The 10,238-nt window shown below is 50.6% G+C and overlaps 1 protein-coding gene across 4 annotated transcripts in view; it reads left to right on the top strand.

The window, feature by feature from the left end:
• Positions 1-10,238, top strand: part of CNTFR (ciliary neurotrophic factor receptor) — a 38,933-nt gene that overhangs the window by 1,993 nt on the left and 26,702 nt on the right. For all 4 annotated transcript variants that reach the window (XM_077761837.1, XM_077761836.1, XM_077761838.1 and 1 more), the window contains exon 2: positions 7,463-7,572. The gene's annotated coding sequence lies outside the window, so the exon portion shown is untranslated. The remainder of the gene's footprint in view (positions 1-7,462; positions 7,573-10,238) is intronic.

Raw genomic sequence — 10,238 nt, 5'->3', positions numbered from 1 at the left:
AGTGGGCTGGGGGGAGGTGGCCGAGGCGGATCGTCCTAGCGTCCCTATTCTCTTACCCCTCAGCCGCGTACGCGGGGTCTGGGAAAATTCCGGAACTGGGGGGTTGTAGTGACCCCCGCGCGCCCGGAGGCGGCTTCCTTCTCCCGCAGAAATCTAGACTTCAAAGCGCCCAGGGGTGTGAACGGACGGTTGCGCGTTTGCTAGTGTATGTGTGTCCGTGTGAATCCGCGTGTGTGTGTCTCGGTGTGAGCCTGCCTGTGGTTTCCTCGTGAGTCCGCCTGTATCTCCATGTAGTGGGTTTCCTCCAGTGTCTCTCTGTAAGACCTCCTCTGTTGTGTGTTTGTGAGTCCGCTTGTGGTGTATCCCCGTCTCTTTGTGAGTCAGCCCGTGTGTGTCTCCTCTAGTGCGGCTCTGTGTGAGCCGGCTTGGGTGTCCCTGTGTTGTTCCGAGTAGTGTATCTCCCCGTGCGTGGGGGCTGGGCCGCGGGGAGGTCACCAGACGGACAGCTCTCCTCCTCGGTTCCTCTCCTCTCCCGAGCCTCTCCTGCGTCTAGTTCTCGCGCTCGCTCGCTCCCTTGGCCCCCTCCCCCCTTCAGTAGCTTCAGGCGGGCAGGACTATTTCACGCCTTGTTGAAAATTCAGGATTTTCTTTCTCTTTCTGTCTAGGCTCTCTCTTTGAGAAGCGTCTGTGTGTGTCTGTGTGGCTGGCAGCTTGTCTGCAACACTAGGTGTGTGTCTGCATGCCACTGTGGGAGTGTGTCTGCTGTAACACTAATTGTTTTGCTTGTATTACTTGGTATGTTTGTGTCTGTGACACTGGGGGTGTTCATGTGGCTATAATCATTGAGGTGGGAATTTGAAATGCTGGGTGTGTGTTTGTATTGACAATTGCTGTACATCCAGGGGGTCTGAAACAGTGTATTTTTGTGTCTAACTCTGGGTGTACCATTGCTTGTGAAGGGATGTGACTTGAACAATTGAATATTCCTATGGCTGCAAGGCTAGCCAGGGCTTGGGGATGGAGTGGCCTATGTGTCTCAATAAAGTATGCCTCTCTCTCTACTGTCAAAACCCACACAAATTCTCTGGACTGGTTCTTGGGGTTCCTGGTCAGGATTGGTGACATGTAGCTAAGGTTCACACTCCATCAGGGTTAATACCCCGAGGGACCCTAAACCTTATGCAAAAACAGGAGTTTAAACTACACATTCAAGACTTCTTGGAGCTTCTTCGGAATTCATAGATTCACACTGGGATGCTTAAAGGCATATGGACATACACTCAGATTCACACTTAAATTCTGGGGCTCATATCCAATTGTACACTTCAGTCCTAGGGTTACATCGGACTCCTATTGTGACTGATGCTCACACTGCAATTCACATTTCTATTCTGAGGCTCATAGACTTACACTGAGACCTAGAGCCCATGCTCAGAATCTCACTGGGGTCCTAAAGTTCACACTTGGACTCACACTAAGAGCCTGGACCTCCATTTTGGATTCACACTTGCATTCTGGGGCTCATAGCTAGAGTCACATGAAGACTAAGAGCTCACGCTCAGTCTCTCATGGGGATCCTGGGGCTCACATTTGAACTCCAGGATTCACACAAGACACTGAGGATCACAGACTCATCCTTCCATCTTGGAGCTCACACTCAGATTCACATTAGCAAGATTCTCACTTCCATCCTGGGATCACTCAGGGACCCAGTGTTCACATTCAAGACTAGCATTCCTGGTGATTACATTAAACTCACTTCCATCCTGGGGCTGAGACTCACACTAGACTTTTATATTCACATGGGGACCCTGCTTAGTTCACACTTGGAATCACACCCAGTTATGCCTCCATCCTGGTACTCACATTCAAACCCAAACTAGGGTTGTGGTGAACTCATAGTCAAATACACCCATGCTTTTTTAAATTTACGGAGTAGAGCAGGGCAGTTGGGTAAGGAACAGAAACTGCTACAAGACAGGTCCCCTCCAAAGGTGGGAAGGAAAGAGAATACATGTTTGGGCATGTCACTCACTTGGGTTGTGGACTGATGAAGGTTGTGGGAAACACTCACCCAGTTAAACCTTTTTGTCTTTCTTTCTGCAAGGAAACTAGGCTGTTGGTAGGAAGATCTGAGAGGCTTTTTGGCACAGGAGTGATATGTACCCTTAGAGTCCCCATGTGCCATGTACAAGCATATCCCTCTTAAACAGTTTTGGGTACCCCCTCTGTGGTGAGGGAATTGGTGTGGAAAAAAGACTCATGTCCTCTCAAGACATTTTTCCCATCCCAGTCATCCTTAGTATGGGAGGAGTGTCAAGACTGACTTTGTGAGAGGGTAGACCTCTGGCTCCTTTGACCTTTCCAGGGTATTGAATCTCTGGTTCTAAGGGAGATCGTAGCCTGAATCTGTGGTGAGAAGGTAGCTGAAGGAGGAGACTGGACTAAAACCCACCCTCTTCTCTCCTCTGCCCTGGCTGGAGAGGGGTAGGGGCCAAGTTCTGTTATATCTCACAGTGTCTCCTGCAGTGTCTGTGGAACTCTTACCTTGTCTCTGTGGTATGACCAGCGTTCTCTGCTGTACTCCCTAGAAAAGCAGTAGCCCTGTAGGGGAAGGTTGGGTTAGGCTGTAAACTATGCTGGGATTCCACCTGCCCAGGAGACATTGCTGGGCTTTTATATCCTTCCACTGTGGAGGTCAGCAAGTTGGGGCTGCCTGAGGTGCATAATCACCCCATGGGCACCCCAACAGCAGTACAGATCTGGCCCTCAGGCTCAGATGGCTCTGTTGTATCAGCTCCCTGTCCCTTAAGAGGACACATGCTCCCCAGCCTCCCTATGGGGGGGGGGGGCTTGAAGGACTGGCGTCCTGGTCTCTGCCCCCCCATGGTGAGTTGAAGTGTAAATGAATGGAAACATATGGAGTAGATTTTCTTTGAAATGCAGATGGGTTGGGGGGGACCATGTGTGCCTGATTTTGGGGGGGTGTCCCAGAGAGCGAGGAGGCTGAGAAGAGAGCTGACCCCTCCTCCAGACCGACCATGGGGTGAAGAGAGTTGGGGGGACCTCAGCTGTGTAAACTGTGGCCCTGGGTGACCACACCCACCCAGGCTTCAGCTTCCTGTGAGGAGGGGGTGGAGAGGCCAGTGGTCTCTGTGGGCTGAGGGTGCTGAGACCATCACTCCCCTTTACCTCTGTAGAGGGTAAAGAGAGCCCCCCAAAGCACAGAGTTATGTTGGGTTGGGGGTCACTAGAACCAAGAACCCTGGGGGCCAAGAGGTGGAACGGGGAGCCGGGGCAGATGTGGGGAGGTTAGACCCTGGTCCTTGCAGAACCAGCTCCTGGAAGCTGAGGATACAGCTACAGTGAAAGGAACTGAAACTAGACTATAGTGGTGACTTCTAGTCAGTGCAAGGGCTCCTGGAGTTTAGGAAGGGGACTGAAGGGTCCTCAATCCTGCAGATGTTTTTCCAGGCCTGGGATGGTCAGTATGCCACACCATACACTATAATTTTCCCTCACAAAACTCGGCAAAGTTACAGAGTATTGCCTATGAGCTCTGTGGGACCCGGGGACTGGGTCTCTCTGCTCACTACTGTACCCTGCCCCTGGCAGACCTGGGTGGTGTTGAGTAAACAATACATCTTTTTCTTTCTAATCAGACTGAGTGCTTCATGTGGGCAGGAGCATCCTCCATCCTCAACTGCCAGGACAGTACCTGACACAGATTAGGTGCTCAGTAAATGTCGAGGAATGAATTGAGTGGGAGAGACTGTGGGGAGAGGGGACTCTCTGGGGTTTGTGGCTTGAGACTCAGCAGCCTCTGTTGTATTACCCCTATTTGACTTGAAAGGCCCTTGAATGATTTGCAGTCTAGACTAAGAAGGACCTTCTTGCACTCAGGGAAGGGGTGCAGAGGATAGGCAGCTTCTTCCTTGAAAAATTTGGGACTAAGGGAGACTGGGGCAGGGCGATGACTGATTCTGTGGCAGAGGTCAGGCCACAGAATCACTTCTGTCCTCTCCTTAGCTTCAGGATTTTTCAGGTGGGAAAGTCCTTTTCTCATGTGGTTGTGAGCATGACCCTTGGTCTCTCTAGGTTGGGGTTTCTAGGACTCTAGCCAAGGCAATGGACCCCATCTCTAGCCACTGAGGCTAGGCTCTGAGGTTGTTTAGCTGCTGTGGGCACCACAAACTGTCTGTATTGGTTATTAATGTCTGTCTGAGAACACAGGGTTCAGATCCTAAAAATACCGTGTCCAGCCAGAGCCTGGGAGTTGCTGGTGGGGGCTAGTGTAGCAGTGGCTGCATTTTGATAAGATAGACACAGAGCCAAGAGAGACTAGGAGAGTATTCGGAAACTGAGGCAGCATGGGCAAGAGATGCACAGGAGACAGAGATGTTGTGTATGGAACAAAGGTTTATAAAAATAGTGATGCCAGTTCTTCAAATTATGGCAACGTTTAGAGTAGTCTGTTATCTTATACTGTAAAGAATTTTCTTCCTGGAGAGTTTGAAGATACATTTGATATCAGATGTAAAAATTAAGTAGTCAGTGGTAACCATTTCAAGTCCAGCTTCAGGATATCCCAAAATAAGTATGTGGCAAAGAAAAAAATCTTCCTTAAGTAGCCTTTTCTGAGCCACTGCCCCCATCCCTACCTCCTAGAGCCATTCCTTGCAGCCTGAGTCCGAGTGGGGTTCTTGTACACCCCCTTTTATAGGCCCCCACCTCACTTCTGATCCCCCAGGCCTTTGTGTATCCCCTCTTCGCTGGAGATGGATGCTGCACAGTGGTTCCAAAAAGGTAAGAAGAGCCTGGCCTCTGAGGGCAGATGCTGTGTGACCTTGGCTTGTAAGCTGACCTTTCTGGGCCCCTCTGTGAAATCACAGGATGGGGGGGCTGGGCCCTGGCCCAGGCCCAGAGAGAAGGCGGTTTTGGCACCCATCCAGGTTCCTGACGTCAATGATTCTCCAAATAATGGAATCAATATTGGGGGGGGGGCAAGCGTGAACCAGGCCCCAGCGATTAGAAACAGATCAGCACAAACCCGCAGCTGATTCTGATAGAGCTGCCTTGGAGAGCTAGGGTGGGAGGCCTGGAAGGAGGTGGACCTCGGGGGGGCTCAGGAATGGAGGCGGAGCCACCCAGTGTCCAAAGCATGAGGATACACAAGTATACAGAGATTCTGGGTTGGAATGATGCGGTGGGGGCTGCTGAATTAGTTCCTTCCTCCTTTGAGTCTATGGGGTTCCAAAGCTAGGGGAAGTTTGTGAATGGAGACTTCTTTCAGTCAGTGAGTGATAAAGAGTAGGCAAGGGGAGCTTGGAGTTTATCTCTCTGTTTCCTACACTTGGGCCTCTAGGCCATGTTAGGGGTCACAGGTTTTACCTAGGATAGGGGAGAGTGCTAAGTGAGACCTAAGGGAGATAGATAGTCTTTTACTTGGAGGCAGAGGGCATTAATCTAAGATAGATGGTTATTCTCTACTCAGATTGGGAGTCTGGTCTCTTCCATCAGTTTGTGTCCTCTCAGCCTACTAGAAGGCAGCAGGTGAGGATGGCGAGGGCTGTGGGGTCCATAAGGGCCTGGCCTGGTGGCAGCTGACAAAAAACAGGAAGGAGGGCTGGGGGAGCAGCTGTAATTATGGAGCATTTATTATTAATCAGATGAAATTGCTGGAACAGCTGGTGTAATGTAATGTGCGTAGTGATACAGACTCTGCATGCACCCCCAACACGTGTGCATACACACATACACACAAGCCACTCACAGCCTGAGCCTTGTTTGCTTACACAATTTTTTCTTGTGAAGGTTGGAGGACTCTTTTTTTTTTTTTTTAGTAATCTCTATATCCAACATGGAGCTCGAACTCACAACCCCAAGATCAAGAGTTGCATGCTCTACTGACTGAGGCAGCCAGGTGCCCCTAGAGCGCTCTTTATGTGTGTCTGTATCTTTTGATGTTGGTACGTATTTGTGTTTTTTCATGTCTGCCTGTATCTTCCCCTCCCTCTATTGTCTCGTTTCCCAAATGTCTGTTATTCTTTGGCCTGATGTGTGTCTCTGTGTCTGTAACCCCTCCGTCTCCCTCTGTTTGCCTATCTCTTGGTATGTCTGTATCTAGTACCACCAGCCATCCTATCTCTAACACCTTATTTTAGTTTGTGGTCATCTCTGTCTGGTTGCATCTTTGGTCAGAGTTGGATGACATGGATGACCCTTTCTCATAGGTATGTGTTTAGGCACCTGATCATGCCTTTGGCAGACACATTTGGGACCTGGTTTTTTTTGGGCGGGAGGGAAGGGGAAGTTGGATCCTGAAGATCTGTTCTGTTAAGTGACTGGAGCCCATTGAAGCAGCCCTGAGTACAATGCTAGCTCTCTTATCAGCTACCAGTTGTGGGGCTTTGGACAAGATGCTTTTGTTCTCTGAGCTTCAGTTTCCTCATCTGTAAAATGGAAACAGAATTAACTCTAAAGTTGTTTTCATGATTCAGTACAAAACCTATGTTAAGTACTTATCATGATACCTGACTCATTAAGAACTCTGAACAAGAGTTAGCTGTTACTATTATTAACGGGAAAGGCATTGTGCAGGCAAGAGAGAGAACTGCAGGGGCAAACCAGTATAGCACAAAGGCTTTTGAGCTAGGCTTGGACTCAAATCTATGCACTGGAACTGATCAGCTATATGGTCTTAGGCAAGTTACTTAACTTCTCTGAACCTTGTTTTTTTTCCCAACTGTCAAATGGGAATAATAATAGAACCTACCTCATGGAGAAGTCATGAGCATTAAATGAGATAATGCATATAAAGTGCTTGACACAGTTCCTGGCATGTAACAGATGCTCAATAAATCACAGTGGTGATGAGGAAGAGGATAGTATGATGGTGGGTGTTTTTGCCCTGCTGGTGGCCACATGAGAAAGTGTGTGATGTGGAGGTACTACTTGTGCCTGTGAATTGCTTGTGGGGGGACTTTGGATTGTCTGTGGGTATGAGTATGTATCTGTGAGTGGTGTTAGGCTACTTCTGGCCTCCCTTTTTCCCTGTGGTTTAGAATCTGAAGTCAACTTGGGGTGTTGGAGGGAGTCTGGACTATTCTCAGCTTTCCCTTTTCTAGACACTTATCTGTTGCCTGTTTCAGTCTCCCCTTCTCTCAGTGGCATTGTATGGAATGAGTTCTTTCTTTTTTTTTTTTTTTTAATGAGAGAGACAGAGTGAGCAGGGGAGGGTCAGAGAGAGAAGGAGATACAGAATTTGAAGCAGGCTCCAGGCTCTGAGCTAGCTGTCAGCACAGAGCCCGACGCGGGGCTCAGACCCATGAACTGTGAGATCATGACCTGAGCTGAAGTCGGATGTTTAACCAACTGAGCCACCTGTATGGAATGAGTTCTTAGTTGGACTAAGAACTGTGGGTGCTCTGTGACCTCTGATTTGTGCCCTTTGCCCTTCTAGAATCCAGCCTTGTCACATCATCCCGCCCCCTTGGTTTTGGAAGTCTTGGAAAGAGCTGGTCTGGAGAAGGAGGACATTGATGTGCTCAGTGTACAGCCAGTGGTGAAGAGGTATGTGTTGGGGACCCAGATGGGCCAAGTCTGTCTTAGGGTATAAGGCTGGTGCAGTGGGGCTATGGGTTTGGGGATGTGAGTGACGGAGGGCCTGAGATCCCTTGCTTTTCTTTCTCTGTTCTTCCTCCTGAGGCTTTTCATGCCCCTGTGATAGGCCCACAAAGGGGAAGGGACTTGCCCGCAGTCACACAAGCAAGGGCAAAGCCAGGTCAGAAAATTGGGCTCTGTACTGAGGGCCGAGTCCTGGATGTGGGAGTATGTGTCTGTCTCATTGTCAGGCTCCCTCTCTGCCCCCAAAGCATCTCTCTGGCTTGATTAGGGAAGCAGCTGGGCTTGGAGTAGATGGGATGGGGGTCGGAAATTCCAAAATCTTCTGGGGCCAGCCATGGGGCTGGGCTTGACTCTCCCTGCCTTTCATTAAGGCCAGCCAAGGCCCCCGATTGGCAGCCCGGGGTGGGGGCGTCCAAGGAATCAAGGCGGTGGAGCGGAACGGAAGGGCCTATTGTCCAAAACCCGCCAGAGGCCCACAAAGGCCAGCCGGCTTTTCATCTCAGCTCCCAAACAGACTGGCCATTTTCCCGGCCCAGGAGTAGGGGACTGACTGACCCTTCAGAACTTAGGACTGGGATTTTTTGAGGATGGGGTGGGGTATCCCAGGCTGACACAAGGCAATAAAAGGGCTTTAAAATGGAGGTGGGGTTCTGAAGAGAAGGGAGGCTCCAGAAAGCTTTAGAGAGTTAGGCTTCCAATCCACTGTTCCCAAAGGACCTAAGGACACAGGGTAGGGTATCTGATAGAAGTTCAGATTTACACAACAATAGATAATAAATATTTATAGGGGCACACCTGGGAGGAGTCTCCTGGCTTGATGATAAAGTAAGCTACTTCTATGAGGGCACAAAATCCTCCCCCACAATTGGGATCACCTTATTGAGTTGGTGAGCACAGGCTGGAGAAGAGAAGGCTAGTAGTGATTGGGCAACATACTGGGCTCCCTGCAGCAGGAGGGACTGAGGCCAGACAGCAGGAAGGACTTCCTGCCAATGAACAGTAGCTCTGATGCCCTGACTGTGTCTCTGGGGATCCCAGAGGATCACAGAGAGCAGGGGAGCTAGAGAACACTCCTGGGGTTAGTTAAGGGTTAGGCAGCTTCTGTGGGAGCCTGAAGAGGAGGCTGGGAGGGAAGACTTGGCAGTTCTGTCCACCCTCCCCTCACAGCACCTCCAGCATCCCTTTAAAAACAGCTTTTTAATTTAACAAAGTGGATGAAAAACTGTTTTTGGAAATACAGATATCTGCTGTCTCCCAGGCTAGCACTGGCCCTTGCAGAGAGCCTCTCTCCAGGTTTCTCCCCACTGCTGGTGGCTCCTTTCCCCTCTCTCTCTCTTTTTTTGTTTATTTCTGCTCTGCGGGCCCCCCAGCTTCCCCTTGGCCTCCCATTACCCCCTCCCATATCAGCCTCCCTGAGAGTCTCATCCTCAGTCTCTTATCTCTGTGTCTCTACATCTCTTTTTTTCTCTCCTCTCCCAGTCTCTCTTCTAGGGCTTGTCTCTCTCCTGAATCATCTCTGTCTCCCAGCCTGTCTCAATCTCTGTCTCCCTTCCCCCCTTCTCCCCCAACCCCTGCTCTAAATGGGTCTATTTAAAACACCCGACGCTGCCAAGTCAGAAAAGCGTCTCCTGATAAAGCGCATTAGGCCGAGGGAGGGAGGAGGAGGGAGGAGGGAGCAGGGAGCAGCGGGCGGATGGATTGATCCAAGCCCGTAACCCCATTAATCAGGCATCGTGGATCCTCCTCCCTCCCCCAGCTTCAGCCCCTTCTGAGCTAAAAGCCCCTTAAATATTTATCACCCCTCCCCCCATGGGGTGAGGGGAGGGGTGTGTGGCCCTTGGTGTGAGCATCCCCAGGCATCTGCCTGGTGCTCCCCACTGTGTGTTTACACATGTGCACATGTGCTCATAGGTGCATGTATGGGTGTGCATACCTAATTGGCCCAGGGCCCATCTTGTCCCCCTTCACCCTCCACCAGGGAGTAGCATGGTTCCTTGGGCAGCCCCTAGGGACCCTGGGAATCTGGCCTGGTTCTTGCCTCTCTTAAAGAGTTGGGCATGTAGAGTAGGCAGATCTTTGGGGTCAATTGAGGGTCCTTATACCTCCCCCCAAAGTGCAGTAACTGGAAGATTGGGTGGCATTGCACTATTATTCTCAGAGGTCCGGAAGGTAAGCTGGGGTTCAGTGTCCAGATTCCCACAAACTCCCAGAGCAAGAAGTAACTTAGGGAATAGAACTGGGGACTCCATGCTCCTAAAGTGCAGGAAGGTAACTTGGAAGCCTGGCTGAAGTTTCCCTTTTATCCTCAAAGGGCAGGAATGTGATGTGGAGTTGGGTTGGGCGCCTACCATTACTCTTAGACATTTAGTAACCGTGACCTGGGCCTGGGTGTGGGTCGCTATCACCCCCAGAGAGTAGGAAGGTGGCCACTCTTTGGGGGTGATGTGGGACTGGGTCCCACATCTCACAGCTTATTGATCTCTCCTGGCTACAGAGGTCACTCAACCCTGAGACAGGCAGGGGTCCGCCCGAGTTGGCCTGAGGCAACTTCGTCCTGGGCGGGGGAAGGGAGGCCCGGGCCGCCCTGGGTGTGAGGAGGGGCCGCGGCTCAG

The sequence above is a fragment of the Crocuta crocuta genome, unplaced genomic scaffold, assembly GCF_008692635.1.
Source record: "Crocuta crocuta isolate KB4526 unplaced genomic scaffold, BGI_CrCroc_1.0 scaffold204, whole genome shotgun sequence".
In the NCBI taxonomy this organism is placed as follows: domain Eukaryota; kingdom Metazoa; phylum Chordata; class Mammalia; order Carnivora; family Hyaenidae; genus Crocuta; species Crocuta crocuta.
The sequence above is the reverse complement of the archived record's forward strand: the minus strand, read 5'-3'. Positions and strand labels throughout refer to the sequence as shown.